Here is a 14,637-nt window from a genome sequence, read left to right on the forward strand (position 1 = left end):
AAGGTGCCGGTGACGGTGGTCTCTGGCTCTGGTTCGCGGTCGCGATCGTCGTCGTGGTCGTTATCGTTATCGTCCTCGTTCTCGTCTAGCGGCCCTCCTCCTCCTCCTCCTCCCGTGCGTCGTCGTCGTTGTCGTCGTCGTCGTGTTCGTCGCCGGCGTCGTTACGTCGGCTGTACCGGCGGCGGTTGTTCGCGAGCGTCGGAGGGATGGCGAGCCGACGGCAGCGACGGTGACGGTGGCGGCGGCGGTGGCGGTCGCGGTGGCGATAACGGTGGCGGCAACGGCGGCGATGCTGCCGGGGTAGGGATGAGAACGCCGAGGCACGACTACTCCCTCGTGTCGAGACAGGGTTAGGGCACGGGGACGCACAACACACGTGCACGCTTGCGCCCTGAACGATGGTGCTTGAGTGCAGTCTGTCGCCGCCGGCGGATCCTGCCTGTTACTTCCTATTTCGGGTTTCTTACGCTCGGGACGAGTCTCTCGCCTTTCTCCTCGGCTCCCTTCGTGGTGGACGCGCCGTTGCTCGTGCGTCCAACGGACGTTACCTGAAACAGAAATCGTGGTGAACGTTAGAGCGTTCGTGGATCGTTCGTCGAACATTGATTCGAGTATAACGATCATCGATTCGCTCGATCGTTCGATCCGATGGATCGCGTCGATCTCGATTCGATCGTGGCCAGCACGGTCGACTCGCCAGCAGTGCTGGACGGTGCGAACGGTTCCAGCGGAGCGTAGGACCGCGCGACACCTGTGTGCGAGGAGCGAAGGGTGCTGGTAGCCCCACCCCGAAACAGAAAGGGTGCCGCTACTCGAAATGAAACATTGCCGGTAAGAAGAACGTCAGGGCCGATGGTGTAGGTAGGAAGGTGGTAGGGGTGGCTCGCACTCTCGCGCGGTGACGCGATATGGGCAGAAAGGGTAGGAGGGATGGGGGCGAGGGGTGGGGTGAAGGAGGAACGAGGAGGAGAAGGAGGAGGAGGAAGAGGAAGAGGAAGAGGCGCGCAGGGTGGTCGAAGGGTAGCTATAGGGGCGGATTCGCGCGCTCTACGCCAGCAAAGGGGGTGGGGGTCCGTACCACCGAGAGAAAGAGAGAGAAAGAGAGAGAGAGAGAGGAGGCAGAGTGCGCCTAATATGCAACAAGAGAAAAAGAATTGGCGATCAATAGGTAGTAGCTGGTAAGCGTCCTTTCATCCGCCCCCGCGGACACCCTCGTCCTTTCTACTTGCCCTATTCCCCTCTCGCCCGTCGTTCAACCTCCTTCCTTCTATCCTTGCCCACCCCCCCGCGCATCTTCCGCTCCGTGTCCTACCTTACCGGGCAGAGGCCCCTTGATTCTCTCGCGTTCATCGCGAAACTCCTTCGGCTCCATCGCCTTTGTCCTCGAGATACCCGCCGCCGTACCCGAGGCGGCCACCTAACCTCTACCCTTTTGTCGCCACGAAAATCAAACATCTTCTAATTGCTCGCGTCCCTGTTTCGCCTGGCATGCCTCGCTCTTCCCACGTTTCCGATTCCGGTTCTGGCTCTCGCGCGAAGGGAACCAAGTTTCCGCGGCGACTCTCGAGACTCTATCTGCACGCTACACGTGTCGACCGCGCTGCGAGACCCACGGGGTAGCGCGTGCAATCGAGCCACTCGGTCGAGAAACGGGAAGAGAGACAGTGGAGGCACTTACGGGGGGGAGTGAAACGGGGGGGACGAGTTGTAGGTGGCTTCTAAACGCGGGCGCGAGTCTGTTAACGTAAAAGCGAGGAAGGTCTCGTTTAAATCTTAATACCGCGGACGTGCACAATTGTCCGCGGCAGACCTCGCGTGCCACGGCGGCGACGCTGGTCCCGCCGTGTCGAGGAATCGAGGAAAGGATTCGTCGTCCCCCGCACTCGTGCAGAGTGGCCGCGTCCTGGTCGATTGATAATTCACCGGTAAACACGAGGTTAGCGCGGGCTCGGGAACGACGACGACGTGGCCCGTGGTTCAGATCGATCTTCGTCCGCTCGTCAAGAGGAGTAAGATCGATAGCGCGTTTCGTTGACGCGACGTACGCCGCGGGTTGATCAAAATCGTGGCCAAGCGGGGGCTGTTCGTTAAAAGCGTTTGATTCCCGGTGTTGATATTCCGCTCGCGCACGGATGCCGTTCGTTGAATAGAAGCTAGCCGTAGGCCAGCACGGCGATACACCACCGACGGTGGAAGATCGATCGAATACTAGACCTAGGCTAGTCTACGCGAACAATATCGATGGGACGCGCGAGCCTTTCGGTTGCTGCGGTTCGCACCGCCGTTCCACATTCTCCGAGGGTCGCGCGCGCGGACGTGTCCAAGCTTTCGCCAACAGACGACTACGAATTCGTCGAGCGATCGACGATAGTCGATCCATGATAAACGTAACGTTCGAACGTTTGGTAATTTTTACAAAGGTCTCGTAGCCTCGTGCGTTACACGTGGCGAGGAGAGAGAGAGACGAATCTCTTTGGTGCGCGATTCTTGAGAGAAATAAGCGAACGCTTTAGCCGCGCGCGTTCCACTTTCGGCTCGTTGCGCCTCTGTGTACGTAGCACGGGAGCCTCCACCGATGTCATTGAACCTTCGCAGGCATGCTGGGCGAGGGAAAAGTGACTAGACTCTCGGAGTACCTTGAAGTGGTCGGAGTTCTAAGACGCTCGAGTTTTACCGTATTAAGTATTCCATCGCACGTTTTTTCGGATCCGCTTTACATGTCCCGATCGTATCGCCCCGTCCGATGCCAACGTTCGACCCTGTATTTTTCTTCGTTTCACCGGCCCGTTTAATTCCCCCGGATGTAGAAGAGCTAATAACTCTTGGCGGTGTATCCGTACATCTTGGACGGTCACCTTACTCGCTGGGTTCCTAATCGATTTTCCCATTACGCGAATCCAGGGAGTGCTTCGCACACACTCGCTTCGTTTTCCGTCGTTCCGTGTCCAGCCTGCATTTCCGTCCGACGAACAAACGGTCTCGATTCCCCTGCCCCGCCTCGCCCCAACCCCCTTCCACCCTCGTCCTTCCCTTTTTTATCTTCTTCAAACACATCTAGCCGGCCGTTTCCGTTCCTGTTTTCTTTTCTACTTCCTCGGCGATGGTCTCGCGGAGGCGGGGATTTCAAAGCGATCGCGATTTCGACGTATCCTCTGATAACCGCGCGATCGTCCCGATTCGATCGCGAATCCGTACCACCGCGTCGCGGCTACCGAGCGCTGCGAATCGAGCAACGCGCGCGATCGATGCGATCCCATCGACGATGGGTTAACAGTCGGATTAGGTTCGCGAAAGGGAACGATCAGCGGCTCAAAAGGTCGGGAAGAAAGGGACGCAGAGAGAGAGAGAGAGTAATGGAGAGGTTGGTCCAATTGCGCGACGATTAAAATTTCCACTCGCTCTGCCCCCCTCGCTCTATCCCGCTCCCTCTTTCTCGGTTGGTTTTCGAATAATTACGTTTATAATTAAAGCGCCATTGCTCGTCGGCACAACGGCCGAGCAGGTTCGCCGGGGAAGCGTAAAAGTTAATAAGTAATCGCAGAGTCGTCGGCACGTTCCGAGGGGCGAGGAGGCGCGACGTTCCGTCAAAGCGGAAGACTCGTTGCATCGTATATTCGATCGGAGGCAGCGCGGCGCAATGTCACTCCGTGTATGTATTTTTTTTCTTCCTCCTTCTTCTTCTCTATCGCTCGCACGCGGGGCGCAAGAAACTCGACGGGCTCGAGGGAGAGAAAGATAGAGAGGAGAGAGAGAGAGAGAGAGGGTCGCGGCGGCGGCGGCGGCGGAGGGGCGGGAGGTGTAGGAGATCTGCTTCAGGAAGAGCAGTCAGGGGCGGTCGAGAAGGAGGATGAGGACGAGGACGAGGATGAGGAAAGCGGAGATGGTGGCGGGTGGGTGGGTCGGTGGAAAGTGGGGGAGATGGTGCACTCGGTTTTTTTCCCCGGTTAAGGGTGGCTGGGGGAGAGGCAAGGGTGCGTTGGATTCGGTTACTTGGTCTCACCCCTTGGACCACCTCCACCGGCGGTTCTAGCGGCAGCGGCAGCAACAGCGGCGACGGTGGCGGCGGCGGCGGCGGCGGCGGCGGCGGCGGCAGCGGCGGCAGTCGTGTACTCCTCTCTCTTTCTCCGTCTCCAACCCCGGCGTACACGGGGCTCTCTCGCGTCTTTCTCTTCCACCTTTTTCGCTTCTTCCTTTCCCGCTCGCTCCTCCGGCCGCTCGCTTTCGTTTTTCCTCCCTCTCGCCTTTTCCGCTCGCTCTTTCCAATCTCCGTCCCTGTTCCACGCACCTCAGCACACCGGTGCTTCTCGTTTTTTTAACGAAGGATCCGCTCAATACCTCGGCTGTCATAACCTCCCGGCACCCTTCCAGGGTGGCCCGGCTGCCACAGCAAACCAACCCACCCTCGAAACCCTCCGCCTAGCGCCTCAACGGGGGCGAAAGGGGGGCCCACCGACCCTCCCGACCGACGAGCCACCACCTAACACCCCCGCGCGCTCTCATTCCTCTTCCCAGTTTTTAACGTTTCGTTCGACGTTTCCCTCCGGGCGAGCGCCAGGGACGACGTAAAGGGGGAAGTGCATTTCGTCGTTACTTTGTTTTACGTCCTTCCTCGCCGCCTCCTCCTCCTCCTCCTCCTCCACCACCTCCTCTTTTCTTTCGTCCTCTCTTCCGACGCTATCTTCCTCCTCTCTTTCTCCCTCTCTCTACCCATCTCGCATACGTGCCCACACGGTATATCCTCTCGCACATACTCATTCGCGGCCTCTTTTTCTTGTTTCCCTTACCGACACCATCGCCGCCCGCCCCTCTTACTTTTTCTCCGGTCGGTCCAGTATCCTCCATCTACGTCGCCTCGTACTATCGCATACCACCGCCACCCTTTGGGCCGCGCACGATCCCGGGTCTCTCTCTCTCTCTCTCTCTCTCTCTCTCTCGTTCTCTTATTCGTCGATCCCCGTCCCAGGTTCCACACCTCGTACGTATTTCGTTAGGTTCCTCGACGGTCATATTTAAAGCCCACCTGTGCTCCTCGGATCGTCTACCGAACGATTCCTTCCGCACCACCGAGTCTATCGTTGACTTTCAATTCGAATATGGAGCACCGATTTCGAAAGGTCTGGGCGCGAAAGCGTGAAACTTTCATCATAGTTTGCTCGTCTATTCCCTTTTTGAATTTTTTTTTTTTTTTTTCAACACGGTAACTCTCTGACTTTTTACGGAAAAAGAAACATTAATACGCGGGCAGGAGGGGGAGGCGGGCGGTGGATTCTGGTCCGGTTGTTTTAGAGAGGGTGACACAATTGACCACGAAACCCTCGTTGCGCTCGACCTCTTTTGATCGAATCTGTGAACGATGAACGGTCGACCGCACCCCCAAAATCGTGTTCGGGTTGGCAGGGATTTAAAAATTCCAGCTAGTAGGATACACTCTCGAGTCTCGCCGCACGACGACAGAGAGGCATCGTCGCAACGGTGCGCGCGCGAGCCACGATATTTTCCTGCACCCGATACTCGAGCGGAGAAAGATGATCGGCAACGCGCAGAAACGAGAATAGAATTCGGGTTCAAGAGCGTGGAATAAAAATTGTTCATCGTCGTCTTATCGCGCTTTAAGCTCGCCCGTGCGCGGAGGAGTCGGCCGCGGATGGTTCTTCGGAGTTTCTGGATCTAGGTAGACAGACAAAGAGAGGCGGAGAGACTTTAGTCCCAATCCCTGTACCGGTTGTCTGGTTTACTGACACGAGGCAGCTTTCAGCGAGCGTGGAAAATAGAACCGTCGAGTTAAAGGGAGTAATAAGCAACAAGGGTCGCGCGCAAGGTTCCCTGTACACCTTTTCTTACTTCGGTTCTCCTACGATCTGGGCCACGGTTTTATCGTATACGCTCGTCCGCCACCGGTGCGAGGCTGGGCACGTCGAACCGGCTGGATTTTTGACAACTGTTGATTCGCGAATTTCGTGAGCGCGTCGTTGGAAAATCGACAGAGCCCCGTGGGTAGGTAATTTTGGACGAGTCGTGCAGGTCCTCGTTCAAAGAGCGACGAAAAGGCGCGGGCAACGCTAATTTCGTGACGATCAAACGGTAGGAAACGGTCGCGAGGCGGCAAAGGGAAGACGCGAGAACCGAGAAACGTTCCGAGGGAAATTGTATGGAATACTGGTGGAGGCGATAGTCCTCGTGGCCGGTGAGAACGCTTAAATCCTGTTTCGAGGCTCTCGAGAATCCTGTGTTAGAAGTACCAACACAACACGGTTCTCGGTGAAGCAACAGTTCGTTCTGCTCCCACCTCCCGCCGCACCCCGCCGCTTCCACCCTCTGGTATCCTCCTTTTGCTACCCTAAACCGTTGCCACCAAAGCACAGAGTTACCCCACACTCCGTGCGTCTCCTCGCTCTGTTTCTCCTCTCTCTCTCTCTACCTCTCTATCTCTCTATCTCTCTCGCTCCCGTTCTCCTTCCCTTTACACGCTTCGACGACTATACTTTGGATGTCTACTAAATTTAGGCTCCCCCTCCCCCGCGTTCACCCTCGGTCTACGCCCGGTTTCTGAAACATCTTTTTCTTATCCTCTCGCCTGAACCGGCACGGTAACGCACACTTTGGACACCTCCGTCGACTCTTGCTGCTCGCGCCGTTCCGCTACAACGACGTGAAAGGGATCCTCGTCCACCCCCGTGCCCACTTCAGACGCCATTTTCCTTGCCCGTATAAAACAACGGCCGCGAGATTTAGCTCGTATCTCTCACGGCGACATCACACGGAACGCGATAAAATATCCGCTCGGGCAGACGGAACGACCCTCTAACCGGTGACTCCTCGCCGACGTTAATTACACGCCACCCTCTTGACCCGAGGGCGGGCTCGATGTCGTCGAACGGTTCAAAGACGCTTTTTTTTTTACATCTCCACCTTGCGACTCGCGCTCGATCGAAAGGTGATCGCAGCAGCCACGACGCGCTGGACGGAGGAGACGCCGCGCGTCGCGTCAGAGCTGCGCGGAGGATTCCGCGGGGTGCGTCGATAACGGGGTTTGATATTTTCATCGACGGCCGCGCGCGTGCCACCCTGAGACCTGTTCGACGTAACAACCGAAGCTAGACAAATTGCCGCGTAGGATAGAATCGATTGATTTAATCTCGTCCCGCGGCTCGATGGGACGCGATGGAACGTATTAAAAGTTTCGCCGCGTCAATAGGATAATCTCAATTTTCGACTCGATCTGAACCCGATGATTGCGATGATGTCCCCTGTGAAAACGAGTTGCCAGGAAAAAGCGTAAAAAATCTGTTCAGTGAATACAAACGGGCGAGAGGGGTGGACCAACGGCGAGGAGAGAGAGAGGGGGAGAGAGAGAGAGGGGAGGAGAAGGAAAGTGGTAGAAGAGAGGATGAAAACGTTGTAAAACAAAACGTTTCGCTGGACGCAATTTCCAGCTGGGATTCCACGCTGCGAAATGCAATAAAAATCGTTTCGCTTCATCCGCGTGCTCTCCACCGCTGTTCGAAAAACTCGAAAACGCGTGACTGCTCACATTGCCGGGTTAAATACGCGTGCTCAAAAGCTTCGGCCGCGTATAGCCGTGTCGTTTCTGGGAGGGGTCAAAAAAAAAGAAAAAAAAAAAAACGAGAAAAAAAAAATAGGAAAAAAGAAAATACGCTGAAAGGCGTACCGATGTCATTAGAGGAGAAAACCGCATGAATCGGAAACGCGATAAAGGTTGGCTACCAATACGCTTTCCGGAAAATTCGTAAAGCAAATGATCAACGATTAATTCTCGAGGAAGCGATTAAATTATCGCCCCGTGCTATTTCACGTTCGAGCGATCATTAATGAGCTGTAGCGATCTAATTTTCTGCCACTTCCATACGTCATCGGATGAGCCAGCTCAATTCGCTTTGTTTGCTCGCTTGATCCTTATACGTCGTCGAATGAGGTCAATGCGTCGGTATACTGGATTTAGGTCTAAATCTGTATCGCGTTGCGGTAAATTCGCATCACATTACGCTCGTAACCCCGTGTGTCGTTAACTATTTCCACGAATTTTCCCCTCCTCCTTTCTCCAGCTGATCCCGCAATCGTTCCACCGCTTACGTACCTGCTACAGCGATTAATATTTTTTACGTATCACGGTGCAATCTTGACCGGACACCTTGGACGCGACACGCGACGAGGGGTTGAAACGATTTTCCCGTCGTACCAGTACACCACAACGGTACGTTGCGCGCGGCTTACGTCGGTTCGAGGCTGGAAGCTGCTCGATCTTAACTTCCCTTTGACGGCGCCAATAATCTCGCGGCAGGAGAAACGAGCTAGCGAAAAATTGTCACAGGAAAATCCAGCCGGCAAGGAGGCGCGATTGAAATTAATTTAGCCGAGGTAAATTCGTGGGCAGATGCAACGAAGAAAAGGAGAAGGAGAAGGAGGAGGAGAGAGGGGTGGCAGGAAAAGCTGGGGATCCTCGCGCAGCGCGCGACGCGGCGCGACGAAGACGAAGATCCGCATATGTGCGTTGCACGGATTGCGAAAGAGAGGGGTTTGGGGGTGGTGGAAAGAGGGTTCCGGAGCTTGGCCAGAAAAAAACTCTCGTGGACGCCGGGGCGTCGTACGCCTCTCTTTCTCGATCTCACCCCCTATCGTGCGTTCGGTCTCGCTTTTCTTCTCTCTTTCCTACTTTCTTTCTCGTCCCTCCTCTCCTCGCGCCCTTCGCCCCGCGGTACACGTATGCCAACACTTCCATACGCGTACCACACACTCTCTCTCTCTCTCTCTCTCTCTCCTCGTTCTTTCTTTCGTTCTTTTTCGCCCCCCATCGCTTTTCGTCTCCTTTCGCCCGGTCCTCTATCTCTCTCCCCCGCCCCGTGGCTCGCTCTTCCGCGCACGCTCGAGTGTACGACGAAACGCATCAAAGAATCCATCAAATTAAAAACGCAATTATAAAAAAGCGTCGTCGCCTCTTTGTCGAAAAGCAAGCCTGCCGGAGCGACCCTCCAGGCCCGCGCCCACCTCCCTTCCCGCGCCCAACCTTTCCAACGCAACCCTGCCGCCCCTAGGTCCGCACCCGTATACCGACCCTCTCCCGTATCCCTCTGCCGACTCTGTTCCCTCGTACGTATGTACCATACGTGTGTAACCCCCCCGCGACAACCGTACCACCACGGTATGTCAGTCCCTCCGCGTGGATATGTCACACGAGTTCGAGCCCCTTCTCCTCGGCCACCTTCGCGTACGTACGTTACATACGTCTGGGTTCCTACCCCGAAAAAAAATGCTATCGATCCCCCGTCCTCTCCGGCGAGACCGTACTGGTGCCACCCCCCTGCTTTCCAGCGCACGGTCTCAATTATAAAACGCTTCGAAACATGGCCCCTTCTCTAACCCCCTCTCTCCTTCTCCCTCTCTCTCTCTCTCTCTCTCTCTCTCTCTCTCTCTCTCTCTCTACGCCTCCTGTAAGCCTAGCGTAAAGACGATGACTGGGTGGCTGGTGGTATGAAAAGCGCGCGTTCGACATCGTTGCAGAGCCGTTGCACGCAGAGCAGAGAGTCGTTGCACCCGTTGCACCCGCGACGACGACTCGCGTTCGTGTTTTCGCGGGCTCGTTTTCGCGGGTCGCCCCTCGAGAGTTCCCTCACTCTCTCTCTCTCTCTCTCTCTCTCTCTCTCTTCTATCGCTTTGACGCTTACTTTTATCTCTCCCCCTTATTATGCTTCGCGTTTTTGGTAAATGAAAACGCGCGGCTACAGCGCGCGACGACGCCGTTCAAACTTTCAAAGTGCTCGAAAGGCTGCCGCGACGGTGGCAGTTCTTGGCGGAACGCCGCAACTTTTCTCCGGCCACCCCGTCGCGCGTCGCCTACGCGTAGCGTCGTCCGAAACTCGTGAAACTGACCGCGTAGAGACAGACAGGCGGAGGGTCGATTCAAGTGGGAAAACGGTACGTGCAGGTCAGACGCGATGTAAAGATTCAGCCTGGATTATAAGCTACGAATTCTCCGGCGGTGGTCGTCGCTCGTTGAATTATTGCCTCCCCCGTTACGAGTTGGCATAAGAATAACTAGCTAGAGCCATGGAAGTGCGGCAGATGGTCGCTTTCGTATTCGCGCGACTTCCAAGAAGACGCGACGCCGGACAGGGCGCTCTCGAGTGCCCGGCAACTTTTGAAAAAATAATATTTTCATGAGTCGCCCGAGGGGTGGCTCGCGGCTGAGGGATCCGGGTTGGCCTTACACCGCGAAACGAGTGGCAAATTTTTAAACAGACGCTAACCCGCGCTCTATACCCGGCGTCCATCGTCGCGTGGCATCGATACAGGGGTTAAGGATTGGGAAGACGGCCGATCGGGGCCACGGGGTGGTCGGACGTAGAGCACTTCTGGTATTCGCCGGGTCGACGGTAGCTGGCAATTAATCGAGGAAGCGAGAGATCGCACGGACGTTCGACGGAGGGAAAAAACGGATAAGTCGTCGTCTCGGGAGAGGCGCGACGAACTCGCGATGGTGTTCGATTGGAGGGGTTCGAGATCCGATACTATCCTTCGCCCCCATCCCCCGTTCCATCCCGACTCGGCGTTCGTTCCCGGCTCGTTTTTTCCTGCGAGCAGAGCTACCTATTGATCGGATATTCAAAAATTTCAGAAACGAGAAGATAGGGAATAGCAGGAGCGAGTAAGGAGGAGGAGGAGGAGGAGGAGGAGGAGGAGAAGGTGGAGGAGAAAGAGAAAAGAAAGGGGCAAGGTGGGACGGCGAGGGTGACGCGTAGCAGAAGTGGGGCGGTGGGCGATGAGTTGTCGCGAGCGGACACCCTAGCCACGTTGGGTGGGGGTTAACTAACACACTACTCCCAAAGACGCGGATTCCTTTTTGTTTCCACCCGTCTTTTTTTGTTTCTTTCCCCTACGACCCCACCTGCGGAATAGCGACTCCTCTCTCTCTCCCTTTCCCTCTTTCTTTCACTCTCTCTCTCTTCGCGCGCTCTTCTTCCCTCGACTCGACCACCACCTACCCACTCGTCCACCTAAAATACGAGTTCGATATTACCTTTCACCCGACGACTACTCGGCTCCGTACGCTCTCCGGGCACGTTCTTCGATCCGGCACGACCCCCTGTCCACCCTCCCCCACCCCCCTCCCGCCCCTTTGGCCCGACCATTACCGATCCCCGCACAATTTAATTACTAGCATTTTATTAAAAGTATCGACAGCAGCCGTCTTGTTTACGACTTTGCAAATTAATGTCCCGCTTGGCTGCCGCGGACCTCTTCCAACCACCCTCTCCTCCTCCTCCTCCTCGGGCAGCGCTCTCCCGCCGCCGGTTCCGCTTTTGCCAATATCGGAGAGGAAGCACGGCCGGGGAAAGCACGACAAAAAACCTTGAAATTAATATTTCCTCCATTGCTTCGTCGAAAGGCGAAAGGACGTTGACCCTTCCAGGGGCTGGCGGGGGGTATAGGAACGTTAGCCGGGCGAAGCAATACGGCGGACCGATACGGCCACCACGCGAAATGACAATGCCGTTACAGCAGCTACGCGCGCGTACCTTTCTTTCCCTTCGCTTTGCAATTTTCCGACAGATTTCCCCTTAGTTGATTCCAGCGGCGGTTGCGTGAAAAAAACGAGCAAGAAGAAACGAGAGACGGGGACAAGGGAGAGGGGTGTGGGGCGGTGGGTGAAAAAGAAAGACAATCGTGCATCGTATAATAAATAACGCACCCCCGCGCGCGCCGCCGCCGCCGTCTGGCGGATGCGGGATGGGCACCAGCGCACGGTCCGCCGGTGAGCGCGGATCTGGACACAAAATCGACGAAACGCGCGGTACGCGAGCGAAACGTCAGGCGCAAAAGACGGCCAATAAAATCGAGGCGAATGTAATTGACTGGTAAATAAAAGGCGCGAGACGCGGGATCGATAGCGCGGCGATAACAGAGAAACAAAAATTGATATGTACGCTTTGAAAATCAAGCGCGGCCCGACGAGAGGTCTTGATGCGACGCAGGCATCGGCTCTGATCTAAATTGCCTCGGCACTGCCACGATACATGACGTTTATTAATTATAGGAAGTGGGATTTAGCTGGGGGAAGGGGTGGTCCGGCTGAACAACTTGTTGACTCCGGGCACGCTGGGTTCGTACACGTCACCGCCGCTGGACGAAGGTGAATTTTACCATGCGTGTCGAGCGACGCCGTTCGCTATTTTCCCTCTCGCGACTAGAAAAGAATCCTGTGCACCCGCGAAACCTCGCTCCACGAAGGGATAGAAACGACCTCCCTATCCCGCTCTCTCTCTTTCTCTCTCTCTCTCTCTATCGAAGCCAGGACGCGGTCGTTGCCGTGCGACGTCGGTTCTTTTACTCTTCGCCAAACAACGGCGAACGATAACGCGGTTATTGTTGAAATTCGCCCGTTAACCGAGACAAAGCTCGCGAGACGAAACGAAGCACAATAACTCGGCAATATCTCCTTACGACGGCTTGGTAAACACTGTGTATCAATGAACGGAGGGAGCAAAGATATTCCCTCCAACTCGTTCCTCCTCGCGGCGTGATATCGTTTCGCACGGTCTGTGGACGGAAAAGTGGCCACGCTGGGAAAAAGAACGAGACGGCGAGCGTGGAGACACGAAGAGATCCGCGCGTTGGAAAATCCCACGATCCCTGGCTAACGAGTTTCTACCCGTTTCGATTTTTGCGTCGCGAGTGCCAGCACCACCCCCTTCTTCGAGGAACCAGCGTGCGCGCTCGTAGAGCGGAGACAACCGCGCGTCCGTCTCGACGCGTCCGTTCGATCGAGACGCTAGGAATCGAGGCGAGCCGACGAGAGACAATGGTCGTCGTTGGTTAGCACCGAAATGTCAGCTGACAGGTTTCGTGCGGTTACGTAAAGTTATAGCGATGCGGTAGATACGGTCGAACTTAAGTAGAATGAGGACGGTACCCGGTCGGCGCGTCGCGGCGGCTCTTCCGACGAAATGCACTTGCGTGCTATTACTGCGCGACGCGAAAACATACGACGCGTTCTCTTCCCTCTCTGTCACTCTTTTTCGCTCATACGCTCCCTCTCTTTCCAACCGAGTGTACAGAGAGCGACCGTCTTTCGCGTAGCACGCTCGATCGCGAGTTCGCGGGTGCAACGCGAGCGTGAGCTGGCCGCGAATCGTCGCGCGATGCGCACGAATCGCGACAGGAACGTGACGCGGCTCGGCTATCGCTACGGTTATGGTATCGAGCAACCAAGAATGCGATAGAACCGAACTGGGCTATCGTACAAACCGAGATTACCAGCCGAGCTTGCGCGACGCGTTATCCGTCGACCGATTATCCATTTATTTAATTGCTATTTAAAGGTGCCCTCTCTATCTCTCTCTCTCTCTCTCTCTCTCTGTGTACGCGATCTGGTGTCAGAGCGGAAGTGAAAGAGAAAAAAAGGCAGCAGAGTAGTGTCAGCATGCAAATAAGACTGGAATTGATTACGTTCCTAGCTGATTAGTCGATTATATCGACATAAATCGTCAGAGGAGGTTAACGATGTTATTAATGACGTTTGCAAGTTGAAGAGCAAACTCTGGCGAGGGAATGCGAGCATCGCGTTCTCCGGGAAAAATTGCCGACGGAAATTGAATTATCGCGCAAAAACACGCCGGTAGATCGACGATTTCGAATCGAAAAAACTGGCTGCCTCTAATCTTCGCGTATTCAGAGTGAACGTGTGTGTCATTGGAATCATTGGACGCGAGACGGATGGAGGCTTAAGGCTCCAAAGAATCGATAAAAAACAGCCTACGTGGCAAGGGGAACGCGAGGGTGATTCTGTCGAGGAAACGAGCGTGTGCGCAAAGTGATCATTGTCGGATAGTGTTTTGGATAATTCAGAGATCTACGGTTGACGGTAGGAAGCCACCCCTTCGCGAGCTACGTACGCTCATCCCCTTATACGCGATGGAAATTGCTCGACCTGAGGATGATGTTGGAATTAATTAATTAATTGTTGCTATTCGCGTAGCTGCGTTTCGATTTCAAATTTCAGCGAAAAATTAAGAACTCACGCTCGATTCTTCGCCAACCCCCGCATCCTTTCATACTCCGCAATTTCGTGCCCGATGCTAATCTGCATAAACGTTCAATTTAGTGGCTGAGAGACCGTTCGCTCGTACGGTGCGCAGTAAAACCGATGGATCTCGCAGCTACGCATTTTCTGAGTGCCGATGGTCGCCTTGAAAGGTCGGGGTGCACCCCCCGCTGTGAAGTATCAAGGACACTCTCGGCTGGATCTTGCAAAATTCTCGTAAAAACTAATGATTTCCCAGAAGAAATAGGGGGATAAGAAGAAGAGGAAGAAAAAGAGGAAGAAGAATCATCGAGGCTCCGTCCAATTCATAATTATCGCTCGATTGTTTGTCTCTGGGAGGCGAGTTACTTGATAATATTTCGGTGCTCTATTATTAAGCGCGTGTCAATGGCAGCTGCGATAATTAATAAACGCTGCTTTACGGCTGACGAACGTCCGTTGCACTCCAAGCTTATGGAACGGTAACCATGCTCCGTATAATCTGTAATTGAAAAGCTGCTACCCGGCAATGGGGTTACGAATAAGTTTACAGAGGCGTCGATCGCGCCTTTCCCCGATGAAAATTCTTCTTCCTCCTCTGG

The 14,637-nt window shown here is 55.0% G+C and overlaps 1 long non-coding RNA gene across 2 annotated transcripts in view; it reads right to left on the reverse strand.

The window, feature by feature from the left end:
• LOC143428517 (uncharacterized) overlaps positions 1–14,637 on the reverse strand; it is a 147,630-nt gene that overhangs the window by 33,420 nt on the left and 99,573 nt on the right. The gene's annotated exons all lie outside the window — the stretch shown is intronic.

Source organism: Xylocopa sonorina, chromosome 10, assembly GCF_050948175.1.
Source record: "Xylocopa sonorina isolate GNS202 chromosome 10, iyXylSono1_principal, whole genome shotgun sequence".
Taxonomy (NCBI): Eukaryota; Metazoa; Arthropoda; class Insecta; order Hymenoptera; family Apidae; genus Xylocopa; species Xylocopa sonorina.